The sequence below is a fragment of the Hetaerina americana genome, unplaced genomic scaffold (genome assembly GCF_022747635.1).
Source record: "Hetaerina americana unplaced genomic scaffold, ioHetAmer1.1.p SCAF_1, whole genome shotgun sequence".
Taxonomy (NCBI): Eukaryota; Metazoa; Arthropoda; class Insecta; order Odonata; family Calopterygidae; genus Hetaerina; species Hetaerina americana.
The window spans coordinates 60,952,606-60,975,353 of NW_027286069.1; the positions used below are offsets into that span (position 1 = coordinate 60,952,606).

The 22,748-nt window shown below is 38.2% G+C and overlaps 1 long non-coding RNA gene across 2 annotated transcripts in view; it reads left to right on the plus strand.

Annotated features, from left to right (window-relative positions):
• Window positions 1-22,748, plus strand: part of LOC139685828 (uncharacterized) — a 189,094-nt gene that overhangs the window by 19,977 nt on the left and 146,369 nt on the right. For both annotated transcript variants that reach the window (XR_011700230.1, XR_011700229.1), the window contains exon 2: window positions 4,809-4,852. This is a non-coding gene — a long non-coding RNA (uncharacterized lncRNA). The remainder of the gene's footprint in view (window positions 1-4,808; window positions 4,853-22,748) is intronic.

Sequence of the window (22,748 nt, forward strand, 5' to 3'; positions counted from 1 at the left end):
TTACAAATGATAGCAAAAAACTTTGAAATGCGAAGAATTTTTATTCTTTAAAATCAGGGAAAAACCTGGAATCCGTAGCCATATAATTGCTAGCCACCCATCGTTAAAGCCCTGCGTAGCTCTCCTGTATAGAGGTTTTTAAACCCTGCGCACCCTTCCAGGGAATGTATGATGAGGATATAAACAATTTAATTTGTTAGCATTTAATTGAGGTATTGCTTGCAACTGCTTTCACACAAAAAACTAAGGAAAAAAAACGGAAAACCGAATCTTGATTTCAGTATTTCAGGATCGTTATCATCAGTTGACGCACACGAACAGAAGAATATGGGAGAGTTTTTCCTTGTTATAAAATTTCAAGAAAAGTGTGCGTCGAAAATACTGCTACAATGAAGTCCACGTACGTCACGTCTCCCCTAAGGATCCGCGAAGTCATTAGAGCTTACAAAAAGGGTTTCTAGCTCATCGGAGTTGTCAGAAACGTAGTGTAATGACTAGTATTACTCGTACTATTATCTCTTGTCATGTGTACATCAGATTGATAAACATCAGCTTTAATATGCAACTCCGCATTCTTTTAACTTTTATAGACACGCCAAAGTATCAGCTATTGTACTCGAACATGTTAAAAATTAAATTGAGATACGATAATTTGGCCCCTTATGGTTGAATTTTAAGAGGTTGAGAAATACCCATAGTTCATCGAGGTTACCGAAGAAATCGAGGTAACTTCAAGGAAAAGTAATCGAGGAAAAAATTACTGCTATAGCTTCTGCGATTGATGAGGTATCAACTCTAATAGGAGTTGATGTATCTGTTGACAAAGTGTTCGATGATACGACTTCAAGAAAAAAGTATTGCTTCTAACAATGGGAAATAATATGAGAAAACTTTTGTTTGGTAGTGAAATGCAAAAGGAGCAAGATTATTGTAGAACACAGACACCAAAATCGGAGTACTGAAGAATCCTGCCGCGCTCGTACATCGAAGTCCCAGTCTTTAATATTGGAGAATCATACTTTCTGCTAGAGCATCGTAATGCCTCACTGATATTTTCAATAATTGAGTGCCCTCAAATTCCCCCGGTAAATAAGTGCTTTATTCGTGTGTTATCTTCTTTCTGTTCAAAAGATTTAGCCTGAAAGAGATAGGCTTTTCCGGGCGTCATTATCAGTTAAACTGATATTCTTTATGTTGAAAATAATAAAAGCTTGATCTTTAAAATAACTGTGCCGACAGGCAGAATGAGAAATAATGAGGATGGGATGGAAAAATTAATTCTATCTTCCTGTGTTATTTATTCTTAATGTTTTAGCTGTATGTTTACATATTTTGTGCCGCAGTCAAGCAAATGCCATTTAATCTGAATCCATCCAAAGAATATATGAAAAGTTGACATTAGAGACTAATTTAACTAAAGACACATTGACCGCTATGTGAACTTTTAGCTTTAAGTTTTGCTTCGTAAGTTTACAAAATCATTCAGCACAGGTCACATCGTCGCTGTTTTGTGGTGCTTTAGGTACTCTACAACTAACGTGGTACCAAATTTCTGCATCGTAAAGACAACTGAAAGTAGATGAAATGACGAGGTATATTCTAATTTTTGTTTGTAAATCCATTGGTGAGAAACGCGATCGTCAGGAAGTGCCCCTTCGATTCGCAGAAGCTCGTGAACTAAGGGTATTTGTTTTTGCCACTATCCTTGGTGCCATAAATAACCTTGAAAGTGACCACAGTGCCTATTGTTTTCATTGGGGAGCGATTACGGGTGAGTAGGGGACTCTATCCTCGAGAGATACAGTCGGCGAATCGTTGCGGAGAGGAGTCAAGAGGTTACTGGCGGGAGTATTTCACGCGGGCAGCGTCGACTTCTTGAACCTGGCATTCGCCTCGAACCGAAGAGGAAAAAAGTGGCATTTCATGGTGCGTGGAAATCTCACCTCCCTCTCCCGGTGGCTTTGTTCACCGCGGGTTAAAGATGAACGAAGCACGTTATTTTAGGGATCCCTTCTCATCCTGCTGTCATTCTTCGCAGTCTCAACCGCCCCCCCCCGGGGGGCATCGATTTCTCCTTGTACTCCATTAAATTCTCTTCCTTTACCCCCTTCACCAACCCCCCTCCCTTTACACGGTCTATTAGCTCTCAAGGTTTATATCTCCCGTACCCCGTCTATATATCTCTTTCTTCTCTTCATTTCCCTTCATCTTGCCTTCCCCTCTCCTCGATGTGCCCGTCCATACCCGCATTCTTTTGTTCCGTTCAAACTTTTGGTCCAGCGGAGAAAATTAGGTTAGGCGCCCAGAGAATTTTTTTTTTAGTTCGCATTATGAGGCTCTTGAAAACGATTATTGAATGAAGAAACGATTTCATCTGGGAAGACACATGACATTTTGAGTGATTGGTCTAATCTTTTATTTTGTGGGAGAATGTCTGCTTGTAGCACACGTACGAGGAAAATATAATTATCGCCGAAAATTTCGTTTCGCCAGAAAGGCTGAAATTATCTCATTAAAAATTACCGTCATTCAATTCACGTTTGGTTGGAAGAAGCTCTCAGCAGTGCATGAGTCATTTTAATTTTTTCTCAGGCATTTAATAGGTAATCTACAACATTCTGTTCTTTTTTCTCAAAAGTGCCGTTAGATCGGTTCTCATATAAACTTGGGACTGATAGGGCCGTTTTTTATGGATTTCGTATTTAATTTGTTCAAAGCTTGTTGTTCTGGACAGGAGGCATGTCTTAGCGTGTTGAAAGTCGGTTTAATTCGAATTTCTTTTTTACCGTGACTTTTGCGTTGAGAAGCTTGCAGTTAAAGAACAAATAGGTAAGTATTTCGTAGAACGCTTGTCATTTTCCAGATTTAAGGAAGGCGCGTCATTTCATGCGGAATACGATATTGAGCGCGCCTAGGATGATGGCTAAAATGCCACTAATTTTGCTTTCGCGATGATGAACTTCAAGAGTGGAAGGAAAGCTAAACGGAACGCAATGTTGTCAGGGTTCGTGGTCGCGGGAAGGGATGAAGGGAAGAGCGATGGGAGAAAGAAGCGCTAATCTCCGGAAAACGTGTCAGGCAAGGACACAGGATGCGAGTGACCGTAATTGATGGAAAAAGTGTTACTTCATCTGAGCGGACGAGAGAGTTGACGATGGAGCCCATATCACACAATTTGAAAGAGTGAGCTTCAGAGAATGTCGTACTCGCTCTATCATCAACTCCCTTAAATTTTTAGTGAACCTAATGGAAATGTAGTGTATTGCATTTTGGTCATTTCCTTTTATTAAGCTTGAGATCCGAGATATTTCGTGATAAATACTGCGGAAAGCGTTGTGCTCCTGAAGAGATATGTCAAATCATTATATATTAATGTAGACGGTTGTGAATGTTAGTTTATCCAGTTATAAATTTAAATAGGTAACGTGTAGCATTATTTGTTCACTAAAATTCTTAAGGACTTGTGCTTCAGGTGTTGGAAGTATTCCTATTATGATACGTAATTGTCTGAATAATAAATACCTTTACATGTAATATTTTTATCAGATATAATGTGGTTGGGTGTTATTCTTAAGTCTTAAAATTATTCAAATGTTGTGTAAAAATGAAGACATTCTATTAGAAATTGGGAAAAGTTGAAACTACGATGATCCTCCGAAAGTGTATGATTTTACATTTGGATACTCTGTCCACTGTCCTGAGTTGTAATCTTAATGATTACCTGTATGGGAATATAGTTAAGAACAAATTGAGTAGCTTCAGGCGTGATGTGGTTTAAGTCGAACGTAATGAATAACTGATCGTAGCACTTTTCCACTGGATAAAATTTTATTTTACGACCGGGTTTCGTTGTACAGTATTACCTTATGTACCTGATAATGATGTGATACAAGGAAACCCGTTCGTAAAATAAAATTTTCTCAAGTGGAAAAGAGTATCGTTAAGAATCGATTATAGCCTTCTTATGCTTAAAAAGCACGAGTTGAAATTATTAGTCCTCAAATATGTTTAAACTATTATATGAACCTTTCCAATTAGCCTATTATGAAATAAACTAATGACAAACGCTGTTTTATGTATGCGCAAGCTGCAATTTCGTTTAATTTGCCTTGCATCAATTAAAAACGGTAGTAGTAGTAGTATTTTTGAGGGGAGGCCACCGACAGCTGAGGTCATTTGCGCCATAGGGGATGGATAGGAAAGGATGAAGGGTGGAGAGAAACCCGGCGTCGGCATTAGCCTACTCTTTACGAAAGGCGCCAAGGGGCCCGCAGCTTAACGTCCCATCCGACGGACGGCGTACTCACTTAAAGTGCCCTCCACAAAGCACCTCAAATGGGGATCGAGATACCTCTGAAAAATATTCAACACCGCCGGGATTTGAACCCGGGCCCTCGGGGTGGGAAGCCAGTACGTTAGCCCCCGCACCATCTCGATCCCCCCAATTAAAAGCGGTCCCCCCAATTAAAAGCGGTCCCCCCAATTAAAAGCGGTCCCCAGAAAATAAATTGTCTTGGTGACATCTCTTTGCGCTGTTGAAGAAAAACCTAAACGTTAAGTTCTATTTATTATATGCTAAAACATATAAAGCTGAATATTTTATTTAGGCTTAGTGAAATATTTTCTTTTTGCATTAAAAGAAAAACAATATTTAATTTTACTACCTTAACTACTTGCATTCCATAATTTCAAAAATATTCAACGCCGTGACGATGTTTATTCTTAAGTTTTTTTAATTATAAAATTTCAAAAATGTTTCAGTCATTGTATCCTACTGTATTTTAATCCAATGCCTCGGTTTATTTTAGAAAGAATCTGCACCTTCAGTTGCCGTTGTGGGGGCGTTATGACGGTGAGTTATTCCTTAAACTTCTCTAAATTCTTTCCCTGAAAAATAAGAAAATCTTTCTTTTCACTTAGGTTGTATTCATCAGATTAAAAGATACATTCTAATGAGCATGGTTTCTTATTTGACATTCAGTTTTGTCTTCTTTTTCGGTGATTATTTATAGTTTCCTCGAAAAATATTTCCTTACAACCTGAATAGCATTCCCGGCGTAGAGTGTTCTGCGATGTGACTTTATTTTAATTCACATCCCTCTTTAATATGTTGAATTCGCTTATCTAATAGATCATGGAGAGTCAATTTAGTTTAAATACAGCGTGATTGAATATTTATTGAGTCCAGCTCTTGGAACGGACTCGAGTCTCTTAAGTGATTTGAAGTGTTGCCGATGAGGTCCTAGATAAAGTCATCAAATTCTTACGACCTTAATTTAATGATTGTGAGCCGTTTGAAAAGCTCTGAAATGACTTTTTATACAGTGTTATTTCGTATGGATGATCCCTTCCTGATTCAAGGCGTTATTGCTTAGGTTTTCCGCATATTTGTTACTTTCTGTTTGTGAATGAGGTGATATTGCGATACACTTTTTCCGAAAATTATTGTCATGGAATTGTAAGTTAGCCTTTATCTTTTATGAGAGACAACCGCTTTCTGTACGAGTGTGACATGTTAACAGAAGATTATATTTGCATGAATATCTGATGGAGTAAATAAAAGGGGAAGATGAATCTTCCTCAAGCGTTTCCATAATCAATGCCTAATACATTTTGTGGAAATGGGGCCGAATTCGCCGCCAATTTGATAGATGTCACAAGTTGGGAGCAAGAAGGATGGCGTTCTTTAATTTTATTTTCTGCTCCGATTCTTCAGTTTTACCTTACATTATATGAACAAAACATTCATTGCGTATACCATGCATCTAAAAGACAGGACCCGTCTGTAGAGGTCATGAGTCAACAGTAAATGCTGGAATTCGTTTCTAAATTTGACAGCAAGTTTTTGTTGATCATGCTAACGTTAAATTAAATTATACTCGTTCGTTCATAAGTGTTAGAAAATGTAAGTTTTAAGCTGTTCACGGATTTTTTATAATTGTGTTTTAAAATAATGGTGATAATAACTCAAACTAATATAAAGAATATTGTCACGAAGAATGTTTTAGAAATAAAATTAAGAATCCTATTTTTATTTTGAAGAATTATTCTCGTTCCTCGACCATATTTTGATTTTCAATAATTTAAAAACTTAATGGACGCATTGAAGCATCAAAGAAGGGATAAGTACATAATTCATAAATGTAACTGATGAGTCTCTAGGGACTAAAATTGAAGGAAACATTAAAATTGGAAAAGAGGCCCTAGAAAGAGATAAATACATTAAGCATGGAAGAAGGGTACGTAAAATACCGCAAACAAATTAAAATCTTTTTAACAAAAGACGAGGAGACAATTTTCAAGACTTTGCTTTAGTTGTAAACTTCTTTCAAAATGTTGCAAGGTCTTGAAATGAATTCAGCTACATGTACTTGTTTAGGCATCTGTTTGCTGTTCAAATAGTCTTTGATTGAATCATGCTAAAGTATTTTTTGCAGTGAGTGTTCTTGCATATATTTTTCCGGGTGATTCACACTTTTTCTGCAATTTTTGATGATTTATAGAGTAAAATATCCGATGAATTTTCGAGTAGTTATAACTATTGATTTTTTCGGTGGGAACTATCCACTTAACGAAATATGTGTTAATTTCATGTTATGGACGGAAATAAAAAGCGTCTAGTTCTGAATGGAAACAAATTTCCGCTAACATTTAAATATGGCTGAGTTTTTTAAATATTGTGAACCATATTCAAGTGAATATTTATTGTGGGTTGTTTTTACACTTCGTCTATTTATCTGACGCTAAAAGTGTAAAAATGTATGAATTACTAAATCGACGTCGTCCATAATGAATGTTGAATGGCGAAGGGCATTTTAAGTCAAAATGAAGTGTTGGACATTCCCGTGTGTGGATCTTGTTGAGGGCAGGAGGAAAGACTTACCTTGATTGGGTGCGTGGCATTAGCAGCTAACATGTCGGAATGTTTTATATAATGTTTATATGGAATGATTATATTTTCAATATTTGTATTCACTTTGTGATGAAAGTTGTGAATTTTCCCGATTTTTTTCACTGATCGTTCATTTTGGTATTAAGGTTTTTCGAAATTTGTTTTGTATTTTAATTCATCAGAAGCGTATCCTTTTCTTATGCACATCGGAATGATTCCTCATGTTAATGATGTACCTGCCTTGTGGATTTTTATACTGACATGATTTTAAAAATATGGTTCGTTTTTTAAATTTATTAATTCATTCTTGGAGTAAAAATTACTCGGAGTGTAACGGGGTTTGAGGTGTTGGTATACCATATCGTACCACCCGACTCTTCAAATTATTTTGCCAACGGAATGTTTTGACATAATTTATGTTTCCTCTTTGGGAGTCATCGTCACCACGGCCATTCAGTTTGACGGTTGGCTTTAATAGACCAGGATAGTGTTCATCCCGAACTCTTAGAGTGTGTAAAATGCACACTTTCAATATAAGAGACCAATTTCTTTCCGTATGCCACAATACAGTTTCGCGCGAAGTTCTAATCACCAGTTAGATTAAAGTTAGATTAATTGCATTTACGCTAACTTTAGGTTTGTATGGCTTTTATTTTACTACGCCGATGTTAAAAAATGTTAAAAGTATTTTGATAGCATATGAATAAAATAATACTTTTTTAAATAAGCATGAAACTGGAAAGAAATAATTTGATTGGACCAACATTCATTCCCAGTCCATGTGACTACTTTTTGTGCAATCTGGGCAGGTAATCCCCCAAGTGAATTCCTTAAGAAGGAACGGTCTCAAATGCGAGCGTTTCAAAATGGGTAGTTTTTATGCGCTAATTATGTTCTTCGATAATCATTCATTTAGAGATCAACTCTCTCGGTTATTTGCTAGGGTAATATTCTCTGCCACAATTACTATTAAAAGGACCCTAATTCAAATTACGTTTTTGAAGTAAATCATTGAATATGCTCAATATTTCATATGAGTTTGCAGTGGGGACGACAGCGGGAAGACGTCTTTAAGTGCCTTCGCATTAGAAAGTTCAAATATATTAAGTGGGTCGAGTATGTTCAATTATTTATCTATTAGCTCCTCTTGTGCGTTGTATTTAGACGACAAACGCTCGCATTAAAACGTAACGGAGGAAATTGAATGTTTGGCTTGGCTTTTACACTCATTTGTCAAATCCAGGGCCTACCTAACCAATTTGTCTTCTATAACGTAGTATGAACAGACTGTTATTTCAAACTCATGTAAAGAGTGTTCAGGAGGTATATATTGAAAGATAATGGCTTATTGAGGTGTGTGAAAGAAATAACCATTCGTAGATGCTTGCGGAAGCAGGGGAGAGAGTAAGCGCAATATATCACAAAGGAAGTTGCTAAATATGGCGAACCAAATTCTTCAACACGAGGTTGAGAGCTGTAAGTTTTATATCAAAATGTAACGAAGTATTTAGATTAGCGATGGAATACTAAAGAATTTTGTAAAGGGGACGTTAAACAAGCGAGATAGTGTGAGGAAGAGGATAGGCATGATGGGAGAAAGGATATATTAGGGATTGAAGAGTCGTTCAATGTAGTGTGGGGTGTTGTGGGGTCTTGTTAGGCGAAGCTAGGAAATGTAACGATGAAAGTCTGTTTCCATCCAAAACCTACTTTAAACAGTAGACTAGCAGTGTTAATGACACTCTCTAAACTCCTGGGTTGGAGAGCATTGTTATTTAGATCATGAAATGGGTTTGTAGTGTAATTGTTAAGCAAAATTTAACTTGGGAAATCTTCGGTTCCTACTTCAATATAATCAATATTATTTGGAGGACGTTCTGCTTTAAGATTACTTACTCAGAAAGAGAGAGTTTCAAATCAATTGCTAATGATGACCATAAAGATAATGTTTTACTATTTAATTTGATAATAGCCACATAAAGTAAAGCTTTTTAAGTTAAAAAAGAAAATTTATGCTTAGTATGGCATCTTTCTGATAAACGTCTACCTTAATAGAATCGTCTTCATGGCCATGGTGACATTAACCTCGATAAATTAAAGCGTCTTTGTTAAATTTTGATTTAAAATTTGCAGTTTAATTCGAGGGATGTATTCTGCGTACGTAATTTCTTTAACGATGTGCCATTTTCCCCAAAATACTTTTACTTTTCTCCTGCCCCTTAAGCGAGCCATGTCGATAATTAGCGATTTGTCTGAAACTTTGGGAAGTGATTCTTTGGAGTTTATCATTGCTCAAACACGAGCCACGACATTAATTAAAATTGAAACTTGAACCTCAAGTTATTCTCATCAGAAGTTTTAATTGAATTGAAAACTCTTCGGTTGAACAAGATTGATTAAGGGTCTATTTGTGAACTCCGTCGATGCAGTTAATTTACCTGCTTCGCTTATACTTGAGGGGTATGAGGGGAATGCATCTCATGACCATTGCGTATTACCTGCCAATGTGACAAGGTGGAGTCATAGATTTTTGTTGGTATTCTGGGCTATCTCCACCCATGCTCTTTTATGAGTGGTACTTTTCTTTTTAAGTTGGCTCGTCATCTTATTACAGATCTGTTTAATAGTTTGTCGAAGAATGGGAGCTATCAACTCAAACGTCTCCAAATCAGCGAACTCTACTTCTCGCTGTGTATGATGTTAATGCATTCATAATTAATGCACGCTCTGTATGACATACGAGTATATCATTCCGCAATGGATATATTCAGGTCAAAGCGAATAATTTTGTGGCAGTTGATAATGCCTCCGTTAGATAATAATTTAATAAGCAATTATTACTTTAAATACTTTGAATACCTGTATATTGATAAAAAATTACATTCTAGTATGACAGTAGTTGCATAAAATCTGGTCTGTATTGTTTCAAGATATTCCAAGTGGGCGTCATTTTTTTTCAATTTATTTATGCTACTTCTTTTATGCGGTCTTTACAGGCGAATTTGAAGCTGACGTGACGGCGTTGACGTTACATGCAGGTGGCATGATTTTCCACACATTAGTTTTTATGGCTAGTATTAATTGGGCTAATTGCGAAATTCGAATGCAGGAGCTTTCATCTCGCCCGGAATGTAGGCATGAAGGGATGGATGAAAATATGGGAAGGCGGAGGCCATCCGACCAGGTGAAACCTCATCGCCGCCGTCCACTCGTGAACCTTTTGATTACACAGTGGCTCTTCCCATCCTTCGCTTGCCGAGTTTTTCCCTCCCGAGGACCGGATGCGAGCGCGTGCCCCAGTGCCCATGTTTTTATCGCGGGTAAACCCACGTGGTGGAGAGAGGGGGGGAGCAGTTTGGTTGACGTTTCGTATCAGAGCGCGTGGAAGTCTAGGCGTCGTGGCCGGCGGTTTCCAGCTCTGCGAGGGAGCGGAGTAAAAGCCGCAAAATTAGCCACCCCGAAATTTTATTCTAATAGGGTTGCGCCAAGTGATAAAATAAATTTTTTTAGTGGCTGCCTCACAGTATGTTCAACCGTTATGCAAAGGGCTTTTGATGCCGACAGCGCCTTGTTGCCTCGTTGGCTTTTCTCGTGTCACTGAATTTCTGGAAATGTGAGGACGGTTTTATTGCAGCTTCCTGTATAACGTCGGTTATCAGTATGGGTGATTACTGAAAAAAATAAATATTTTCTCATAAAATCCTGGAAAAATTCGTTCGTCGTCAATTAAGAAGTTCCTTTTTCAGAAATGAAACCGTTGAAATTCAGAGCATAACCTAGTTTAATTCGGTTACCTAATTTAGATTTTGTATTGATTTGCAACAGGATGTACATTTATGAAAGCTGTTTTTTGATAACTGATCCGAGAACAAGTTAATGTGTTAATATGCACTCTACAGGTATTATGCCATATTTTTTTAAATTTCACCATCAATTGAATTTTCGACATGATATATCAAAAAGCATTTTTATCAATTAATCAATGGAAATCAAGGAAATTGTTAATTGTACTAAATACATACTTTTAATACGTGTCTAGGTCTACTCCAAAAATACTAAATCCTAAAAGAAGACTGATATCTCTTTAATTTTTTAAATAACTAAGTGACCATCAGAACACAAAATTGGTAAATTATTGTAGTTTCCTTTTAATTCGGTAACTTCCACTGATAGCAAGGAGGTTTTTCTTATCTATATTTTACTTAAAAATGAGATGTAATCACTTCGATCACTTAATTAAACCTGGTATAGATTTTCTATAGTACAGTAAGAAATCTCTTTTAAATGTTACCCTACCCAAATGTGAAATGGTGCCCAACTTTGAAAAACCAGGGTATTTTGGAGGTTTTAGTTTATCTAAGCAAAAATAGTAAACGTCAATATCAATTAAGATTCATCATCCTTAGCTAATATACCATTGTATAACGTGACCTTGTGTAAGCATTTTCCATTGTAGTGGTTCTGGAGTATACGTTATCTTAGCGTCGCCAAGTTTAGTATGCTTTTAGTTAGTTGGGTTTTAGTATGCCTTCAGCTTACCACAGCTCCGTTATTCCAATGCATAACCAGTAATTTTCTCTGACTCATTACCTCCCGCAGTGATCCTCGCCAATCTTCCAATCAACTAGTTACTCAACACTGCCTCCATCACTCACTCTTCTTCTCGAATCTATCAATTCCTCAAAGCCAGCTATTTCCTCTTCCAACCCCACACCCTACCATACATCCAAAGTACGTTCAACTCGATTCCGTCCTACACTCGGCTAACTCCTTTCCCACTTCCCTTCTCTCCCAAATTGTCCATACTCACAGCACGCTTATCTCCACAACCTTAGAAACACCTTCCATCTCGCTTCCTACTGCTGAATCTACACCCAGTACTCAGCACTTAAAAGCAAAGCTTTTACTGCATTTGCTCTTCGTTTTTATGTGCTTAATCGTTTCATCGTATGATTAAAACTTTTTTCATACGAAGGAAATAATTTTATTTTTCTAAGGAATCCATACCCATTGTTGTCGAATGATTAGCAACAATGCAATCGTCTCAAGTGCGGTCTTGGAGGTATTCATCAAGCATACTGTTAAACATAATGGTCCATTGTTTGATTTTGGCTACTTCTTGGGAGCCCAGTTTTGTAGGGGTATACCATGTAGGGCTAACCTTGTTTAAATCACCGAATGGGAAATTTGTGAAAATGCATCTTTTGTATTCTGTCTTCAATATCTATGTTTTTAGGTCAAGAACCATGTGTCTACCTGAACGTTGTTAGGTATATGCTAGGCACATACTGGGTATACACAGGCTGTACACACTGTATTGTTTATATGTGAACCGCATGAAATGAAATATTGGAGACAATTTTGGAAAACATTTCATACTCTCATCTTGTATTTTTTATTTTTCAAATTCTCTGATTAAAAATTTTTCAAATTACTGTGTAATGTACTAATATTAAACCTTGTTTCAATTTCCTGGAATGAATTCCAGCATTGACGTCAGTACAGTAACCTTAGAAATCCGAAAAGAAGAGATACTTAAAAATTACAAAACTCGGCTCCTCGAGTAGTAATATTTAGAGGAGGCGACCGACAGCTGAGGTTATTTGTGCCGTAGGGGATGGACAGGAAAGGATGAACGGAAACACGGCGTCGGCATTAGCTTACTCTTAACGAAAGGCGCCCAGGGGTCCGCAGCTTAGCGTCCCATCTGACGGGCGGCGTACTCACTCAAAGTGCCCTCCACGAAGCATCTCAAGTAGGGATGGAGATACCTCTGAAAAATATTCAACACCGCCGGGAGTTGAACTCGGGCCCTCTGGGTGGGAAGCCAGTGCGTTAGCCCCCGCACCATCTCGATCCCCTCGGTACCTCGAAAAAACTGAAAAACAAAAAGACCATATGATATCTAAAATACAAAATGGTATATGTTTTGTTGTAATATTAGTTTGGGGTGTAAAGACTTAGTATCATTTTACTTTTGATCTCATTTCTACCATCATTTTTATTATGAGTAATTTATTCCACAACCATCGCGTAGATATCATGGCACCATTTCTGAACCAAAGGGAGCATTTTAAATAAAATCAGTTCCTTATGTAGGTTGATAATTTATCTGCAAATTTGTCCTTTAATTTATTTCCTTGTTAGAAATTCTCCGAATTTTTTTTGTGTTCCCTTGTATTGTATTTATATCAACATGCACTTCCGAAGTCTCTTAATTGGCTTGACACTTCGTATACTTCGCTAGATACCATGTATTCTACCTGTAGGATAATATGTTCACATCAGCTACTCGTTACGTATGTCGTTAATATGCTCGTAGGAGTACATTTTTACACCTTTGAGCTAATTGTGTTAAGCTGCGTAAACTTTGATCAGTTAGTGGTAGCGCAGAGATTTCTGCGCGGATATCACATCATCAATAGCTTAACGCGTGCACAAACACACGCGTTCACGCACTTATGGGATTAACTTGCAGTCACGGGGTTTCTCCCCGCTAGGATTCGATGCTGCGGTCGCGTGCATGTGCGGGAGCGGTGCTATCGACACCGGTAGAAAGCAGCTCTCCGCCGCATTGCTTCCGGCATAAGCGGTCGCAGGCCTGTCCCTTTGTCCGAAGCCCTGCAAAATCAGGTCTCCATTCGCCTCAGGAGTAGTAGTGGCATCAAATCTCCTGCGCAATCTGTCCCCCCTTTACAGCTGCACTTACTCCACCCCAGGGGCTCATATCATCCGACTGTGAGTCTCCACTCGTTGTGGCTTCACGTGTGTTGATTAGTTTAAGCTACGTATTTTAGCATTGGCTGTATTTCATTTCGATATTTTTATTCTATTAAGTCCACTGAATGTTACGCGCAGTAATATTCGTTTGTGTTCCAATGCATGTGTGCAGTGTAAATACTGCGTTATTATTCTGTCTTTTCTGTACTTTCGTTTCTCTGCTCTGTTTTCTTCTTCCTTTGTGCGCCTTTGTTTTTTTTATGAGCTGGTTAATGTAAATCACGGGAATATGATGGAATTGTGTTCTGTCCCTTTTTGGTGGCGTAATTATTGCATATCGACACGAGGATTGTAGTGATCATATTTAAAAGGTTGTAGTATGTAATATAGTTGAGCTAAACATGTTGATAGGTCTTGCAATTTGGAAAGTCTGCATTTAATCTTGTGCGGGGGCGTTGAATCGTGAATAAAATACCCCATGGTCCTCGCTGGTAAGAAATGTTCACATAATTGAACAGTTAGTGCTGCAATCATGTCATGTGTAGGTCCGAATAGGGTTTAAAACCAATGCAGTCATACGCTGTCTTCAAAACCATAACAATTTTGTTTAGAAATTATCAAACTCAAAATGTCATTGATTTGGCTTGTGGAGAGCTGTTGTGACCATATATGGCACCATTTTTAGCCAGTTTTAATAAACTAACCTATAAAAATGAAAAAATAAACGTTACAAATCCTTTTTTATTTAAAAAATACATTTCTTGTGCCCATGGTTCTTATGGTTGGTGCTTTCGAATTTTCCATGAGTTCCTTTTCTGTTCGTTTGTACCTGTCAGAGAATCTTATATATTTGCTGTCACCCTTTGGTGTCACAATATGCTGACCTCGCGGTGACGTAACAGTGAATTTGTGTTAATTTTATTTTTATAGTTGATGCATTAGCACGGTTTCTCGTAATCTCGCAGCAGTAGTTTTAATATCCCATTGCCCACTTATTATTCTGCCTTCGAGGGTGCACAAAAATGCCGATATGTTGGCATGTTCGTATTTTTTCTCGCGTTTGCCCTACTTTTATTGTTTATCCTCAGACACCACCGCCGAGACAGGGTCAGTATGCGTAGGCTTTATATGCATGTTTCGGCTGAGATTTGCGCAGATTATTTGGCGAATATGAATGAACACTTCATCATCTCGGCTTCGTTTTAGTTTGATTTAGTACCCAACTGGCCTCAATGCATGAACACATCAAAACTTCCATCGTATTTTTGTTACCTCTTTGCACTCTAAATTACCACGATTTTGCTATAATTTACATATTTAGTGCTCCTACCAGCTGTAATGTCATAAATGATCACAAAACGAAATGAGCCAACAGTAACGTGATTATTGAAGGGAACTTTAAAAAAATAATACACAATTAAGAACATACTCGGGTAGTATATCCATTATTTTCGAATTATGCGTAACAAGTATGCGCCAACAATTTGAACTAACTCTGTTGGAGTTAACACACATCGGTCGCGCATTGAATTTTGGCTCGTTCTTCACGTCACCGCTCCCGCACATTTAACTTAAGCTTTCACCCGGAAATTATGTCGATGCCCCTTTGGTCTGGACAGTGGTATTAGGTGATGGTGAGCTAGTGGTTAGAACGGAGGGCAGAAAACGTCTTTTCTGACTAAGCGAATATTCTTTCGATTTCTTCTAACCCATAGGTGGGAGTGCCTCCTCTTAGAATTAGGCCGAATTCGGTTTTTTGGTCAAATCCAGAAATTAGTACGCTGGTGTCATCTATTAAGAGCACAAAAGACAATTTTCAAGGTTTATTCATGGTAAGACTCGAAGTATGTCATTATGAACTGGTTTCTGTCTTAACCGAATCATTTTTAGAAGTGGGATTTATTTTATTTTATAAAGATTATTTATTTTATTTTATAATTTTTTTGGCCGAATCGAATGTGTCGCTAATAGTTGTCACAGGCTAGTGTATCAGTGTCACAGTTTTCATTAAAAACCAATATGTTACATTGTTCAAATGGAATAGAAGTCACGTTTAAAGTGCATAACCGTTGCATTTCTATTTCAAGTTAAATTTATCCATGTTTAATTTTGTATAATTATTAAAATTGTCTCATCATTGGTACCATTGATTATGAGTGATCGGATTTGTTCTTAAGTTGCTCTACCTGTATTCCTTAATGTTAGACCACAAATTTGCTGATTTGAGCCTGAAGCCGTTCCATTGTTTGTCATTTCAACGCACGTGGTGGTCGATATTAATTTGACTTCTGAGTTAATGCAGTTTTAACGTTGAAATTTAATACATGTAGGATAATGAGATAATTTTTTAATTAATTCCACTTTAAAATACTTTCTCTGTAATATGTAAATGTTGCTATTAGTCATTTGTATGGCGGCTGAGCTACTTTGCGTGTTCTGGTTCCACTTAAGGTTTTTGAATAATTTTCTTCGATTTTTTACGAAAGAAAAGGACACTGGAAATATTCTCGTTGGTGACTTAATTAAAAGAAAAAAATAGAGGTCACAGTAGCCCGTGAAGCAACGCACAGACTTTGTCACCAGTGACAGTGGGTTTGAGAATGGGTCTCGTTAAGATTTATCCTTGCCCAAGGAGGGCATACGTTCACCAAAAATACCACTGCTTCATCTGTAGTAGAATTTTCTCCTTCTCTTGGAGCCTGCTTCTCGTTTAGTTGGAGTCGCATGCTGAAATTTATATATTTTTTCTTTCTTTCGTGGAATTACCCTGATAGGTTTTTAACCCTTTCAGTTAGTAACACATTGAAGCCCCGGGTGCCACGGCTCCTCGAAGGGTAAATGAACAATTTTAGCGGCACAGCCGTCCTACCTAACGATTTATAATCGCACGAAGCCGTTCTTATCTGCTGGAAAAATCCGATTCGGATTTTGTTCCGGGAAAAAGCATGGAAGCAAACAAACTAACGATCGGCGGTGGAGGCGGATATTTTCAGCAGGTTCCCCAGCCGCCGTTCGCACTGCGCCCCTTATAGCTTCCCCTTCTCTGATTCGTGTCTAATTCTTTCCCCAAGCCACGCCGCCCGCCTCCCCACCCCATCCCCATCGATTCCTCTCGGATTAATCACAACGCGATCGGATGGGTCAAACTGTAACAGCTGCAACGCCCACCTACGTGACAGGTAACAATGATGAATGAGTCACCCTCTTTTACGGCCACACACAGGCTCCCCCCAACTTCTGCATCCTCCGACGCCCAAGTCACCCGGGCGACCGTGATTTTGTTTACCTGCCCCTTCATTACTCATTTCGTCATCACACTGCCTGCGACCCTCCGTCTCGCTTTCGTTCGGGATTCTCCCTTTTGATTTAGGCGCACAGGGTACGCGGTGGAGGTGGTAATGAGGAGCGCTCATCGGACGCGGCGTCCTTTGAACAGTTATTAAGTCATATGTGCGTGTCCGTCTCACGTGCCGCCCGTTAATGAGGTGTACGTGAAATGCCAGGCCTCGCAGCTTCCGTGGGCTGCTGATGGCTGCCTTGGGGGTGAATTTTCTCCAGAAATTTAGGCGCCATCCCTAATCATGGCAAGGGCCATTTAAACCTAATGATTCCCATAGTATTGTTGTAATTTGATTACCAATCGATAGGGGACCCCTTGAGTATAGTGTTCTCAGAAAAACCGACACAATTTCATGGATTTTGTTTGACGTCTGGGGTTGATGTTGTATTCCCATGTATTAGATTTCCATATATTTCCATGGATATAGTACGATGCCAAAAGTCTTAGAAGTTCTTTTTCTACCAGGTGCATATAAATTAATATAAAGATTTGCTCATTAACAAATTCCAAGTGCAATTTGGGCTGCTTGTTATATCGGTGGATTATAAGAAGAAGGAAATATCAGAGGAACTTATCAAGGCTTAAGGAGCTTTTTTTTCCTTCTTAAGGTCCGTGAATAATGAATCCTTGAATTGCGAAGTATCCTTCAGCCTTTTTTTTATGAATGTTCGGATTTTTGCTGTAAAATACTTATGCGAGTGCTTTAAGGTACTATATTAGGCATGATTTTATAAGGGTTGTGTCCAAATCATGAGCATATCTATTATTTTTCCTCGTACGAAAATGAGGGCAAACTTACTTAGCCTTTCAAAACCTTAAAACTGTGATTTGATTCATGATGGGACTTTCACAGTTTTATATTTAGTTCGCTGGTAGTGGAGAAAAGGATTAGTGAAGGGTAGGGGAGATTGGTCCAAGGAAGAATGGGATTAAAGTTTTGTCGTGGGAAATGCATTTAAGGAGGGATGGACTGGGTTTAAAAAAGGCAGTGGGGAGTGTAGGAGACGGCGGTGTGGTTGAGCCTGAAGAAGAAAAATGGCGGTTAGGGAAAAAAGGCTTTGTCTTGTGATAAATGAGTTGGGGTGGAAGGGAATCAAATTGGGACTCCCAGGAGACATCTAATGCTTATTTTGAAATGTCATTATCTTCGATATCAGTTGGTCAGATACTATGCTTGAAGAGTACTATATCCATGATACCATTTCGTACTTCAAAGGTAACGTACTTCAAACAGATTTTTCCATTAATCACCTTCCATTTTTCTTTGATAAATTTGATTATAAATAGCACCAATCCATCTTCCTGTTTTGCTTGTTGGTAGAGCGTATAACTGTTGACCTGAACGCCCCATGTTCCGTGCTCTGGTTATGCCTTGAGGCAGAACTTTGTAAAATACCGGGAATTGTCTGGGATCTATAACCTAAATAGAAACCGAATGGTGAGATACGGAAAAGAACTGTCCCCCTACTCGATGCGAATGTCACATCCCTTGAGGCATATTTATATATTAGTTCTACTCTCGCTTGTCAAAACCGTCCTCCGGATTGATTTATTTGAATAGATGCATTCATTTTTCCATACTTTCAATACCATACTTTCAATTCCATAGTTTACATACTTTCTTCAAAAACGGATTATACCTTATATTTCCAGTTATTCTAAAATTTTTACGATAACCGTAGAGGGAGTGTTGATAATGAACCACAAAGAAACACGTTATATAATTTTTCTATTCCTTTATTTGTGTAGTTTTCATTTCCTGAAAGTTAATTGAATAATTTAATTGAGAGGTTTATTATTTGATTCATGGTTAGCTTGAGATTTCATTTTAAAAGTTTTGGTGTCCCAATCTGCAAGCAATTTGCGCTACAAACGTGAATACAAGATTTTTATAAAAAGTATCGGTAACAAATTTTTCCCGACGTGTGCTTTAAGTACTGAAATCAAACCGTCGGTTAAGTGTGCGCATGCTCGCAGATCGTATTGGAATTGGTAAGATGACAGTGCACACCATTATCACTGAAAATTTGACGTTGCGAAAGATCTGCGCTGAACTGGTCCCGAAGGTCTTGACGGACGACCAAGAGCAGCGTCGAGTGTCTGCTTGCGAAGACCTTCTGCAACGGCATCGCGACGGCTCCACAACCCCCTTACAATCCCGACTTGGCACCAGTAGAGTATTTTATGTCCCCAACAGTGAAATCCTCACTCGAAGGACACCGCCATGGGACCCGAAGTGCCGTAAAAGAGGTTTGACCGCGTACCCTTCAGGACCTTCCGGAATCCGTCTACCAGGGAGCCTTCGAGTCGTGAAAAAGCCGCTGGCAAAAGTGAGTAGACGCTAAAAGAATATATTTTGAAGAATTTTGAGGCATTTTAGTAATATCAGAACTTAATCTGTTTTTACGAAAATATTCCCGATAATTTTTACCATGGAGTTTGATTGAATGCCTCAAAAAAGTGAATCTCCATTAATTAAAGTGAAAGTTCATTACCATTTAGAGAATATTTTTGCTCTTATTGAGTTTTCTGAAGAACTAAGTATGCATTCATTTCCGTAGTCAAGGAAAGGCCGTCTGTGCAACGCATATAGTGTTGATGTGCAGCTATAAAAAAGAAAATTTCAGTGAGGAAGTAAACTATTAAACCGTTTTTCCATAATTTTGTGGTATTCCTGGAGTGAGTTGTTTTTTATTGCTAGGTCCGCGGTATTCTTACTGCAAGGATTCATGCCGTTTCAACTATAGAGTGAAACTGGACTACAGGTTTAAACCCGCGTAATGCACCCCTTGTTTTGACCACTCAAAATAGGTTGATCAATTATATATGAGAATCCGTGTCGGAATAACTCTCTTTAACCCGCGATATTTTATAAACCCTGATATGAGTTAATTCGGAAATATAGGGAATATAAATCTGGAAAACTCGATGCCTACAAGCAAGGTATAAAGGTATAGCCCGAAGAAGAAAACTCTAATCTATTAAAAGCTGGTCCGAAAATATTTAACACTTATCAAATTTTGGCATATTTTGGCAAATACCGTTGATATATTTTTAAGGTGTTTACATTTTAAAATAAAGATATGATAAAAGCACAAACATAGTTAAAACACACCAATACAGTCAGGAAGCTAATTTAATTTGAATAACGGAAATGGCTACCCAGAACCCGTTATTGTCTGCGTTGTCAAACTTAGAAAGGAATAATAGTCTGGGTTAACATTTTCTTGACAGATAAGCTGGCCGCATTCCAAAGAGGAATACTTCAATTGATGCTGTATTAACATTTAAATTTGTATTTCAGATGGATATACATATTTTCGAGATTTTGCTTACGTACAAATTTAAATCTCCGGAAAAATGATATCCACCCGCTTCGTGCTGAAGCGTAATTTGGATTTATGGATGGGAAAGGAGCAATCGGCCGTGATATGTTGATACTTCTCGTAAAGGCCTTCATAACATTGCTTAAATAAAATTTAGGATTGCGAATCTCGTAAACGTTATCTTAATTAAGGATAGGAACGTGAAACGGTAAGAAAGGTAGTATTGTTTCAGGTGCCACAAGTATCCTTTCTACGTTGTATTTTAGTAGAAAGAACCTTCACACTGCGAATAGGACTTATTTCACGTAAAACCATTGTGAAAACTATTCCTCCAGAAAGCAGATGCTGATTTATTAATTTCCATTGAATGTTTGAATCCATGTGAATCATAGTTCAATTTAAAACTAAAATCTGTTTAATGTGTTTTACTGCTGCCTTCCCTGGTTCAACTGATGGAAAATCATGTATTTCTCATCATTTTTACTGGCGGAGAAAATTCAGAAATGTATAGTCTAAATTAGACCGCGTAAACGATCCTTATTTGCGATTAACATTCTTCGGTATCTTAATTGCTTATAGATCCGAATTCTTGTTTAAATTAAATTTTACTACTGGGAAATAAATTTCTTGTGGGCCTTAAATCCTGATTATTTTGCTGGCACTATGTTTTCTTTTTTCATAACACTAATTTATAGTTAAACAATCCCCCTTTTCTGGTAGTTATCACATTTATATTCAGTGAGATATAAAGAGCCCGGGCTACTGGGAGCATTCCTTATCATCTGCTACTATTCATACTCTTATATTTTTAATATTTAGGCGATTGGGAATTTTGATTGCAATCCTGGTTTTGCTATTCTCTCTCTACCTTGGTTTCTTGTTAGGTATGAGTAATATGCAAGTGTAATCGTCCATCGCTAGTTATGGTTTGTTTTCCGTGTTTCAAATACACTGCGGTTACATTCACTCTCTTAATTTTATGACGGTGAACTGGTAATTGATAATATCTGAATGAGATACTTTGCTTATAAGGATGATGTCTTTGTTTTGGGGAAGAATAATTGGTGCAAATGCTCACAACTTATCAGTCGGAAACTACGGCGTTTTACATTCCCATTAAGTGGTCAAATGAAATGCAGCAAATGTAATGATTCGTCGAAATAACTTAGGACTTGATAATGCACATTATAGTAAATATTGCGAGATTAGTCTCATTTTTAACTGATTGTCTTTTATATGCTATATCAGTCTTTCAATCTGAATATTATTTTACTATAGCCCTTCATTTTCCCCTGCTGTTCACATGCGGTGTGGGATGGAGTGGGGTAAAATCACTAGCACCGACGTCATACTTTATGAGTTGCTGGTTTCGTACAAAAAAGATTAACTTAACTAAATGATTCACCTTGGCGCTAATGGAGTGTTTAATCAGGAAATTAATAGCACCTTTGTGAATGATGTCCTTCTAAGATTATAATTATAGGTCGCATAATACGGGATTGCATTATTCACACGCGTTTACCTTGCGCCTTACCCTCGAGAAAGCACGACGTGGTAAAGTGTCTCTTGAATTTAGCATGATTGACTGACTGCCTTAGTGCACAAAGGCGTGAAAAATAATATAAAAAAGTACTCCTTCCTTCCCCTTCATCTCCTTCTTCTTTATCTCGTGTTCTCAGTTCGACAGAATGTAATCTCGTGGACGCCCACCGAGTTTTAAGGGCTTGAGAGACCGAACATCTTTCCCTAGGAGGAGCAACGGTGCTAAAATACGAAGGGGGGTGAGAGAGGTGGGTGAGGAAAGAAGAAAAGGAGCGGGAGTGTGTCTTGTGGAAAGGGACCGCTGTGTCAACCCTCCACAAGTGCGGGGGATGTGGGTAAAAAGGGTTGTATGCGCGCGTGCGTGTGTTTGGATGTGGAATGGGGATTTGCGGTGTATAAAAGGCTGGGGAGTTGACCTGGTGGAGGGGGTTTTTGGAAGGCGGTTGGAGACGGGCGACGTCATATGCCAAGGAGTGGGGAGAAGGGGAGGTCTCTCGGATTACCTAACGACCCTGGTGCGACGGGGCGGGGTCGTCTATGAATTGGCGTAACCCGCTGGGAGGTGAATGGGACCCGAGGTGAAGCGTCGAAGGAAAAATAAGAAATAAGCGATGAAAAAAGGAAATCTCCCTTCCCTGTCGTAACTTGGTTCCCTTGACTCGGGAATTGTTTCACTTCTTGTTTAAAATGTGTGCGCAATCCCCTCGCTCACGCAAAGTTATGTATCTAAGAACACTGCCACCTATGTTCCATGAATTGAAGAATAATTTTCTGCTTAAAATGTTTCTTGTTTTGAAAATTCAAAGTAATCAATGTGATTTATTTTAGTGAAGTAGAGTTTTACGTTAAAGGTATTCTGTGGTAATGTTCGTACAAAATTAATTTACGCCTTTTAGTGATGTTGAAATAAATATTAATTATTATGCAT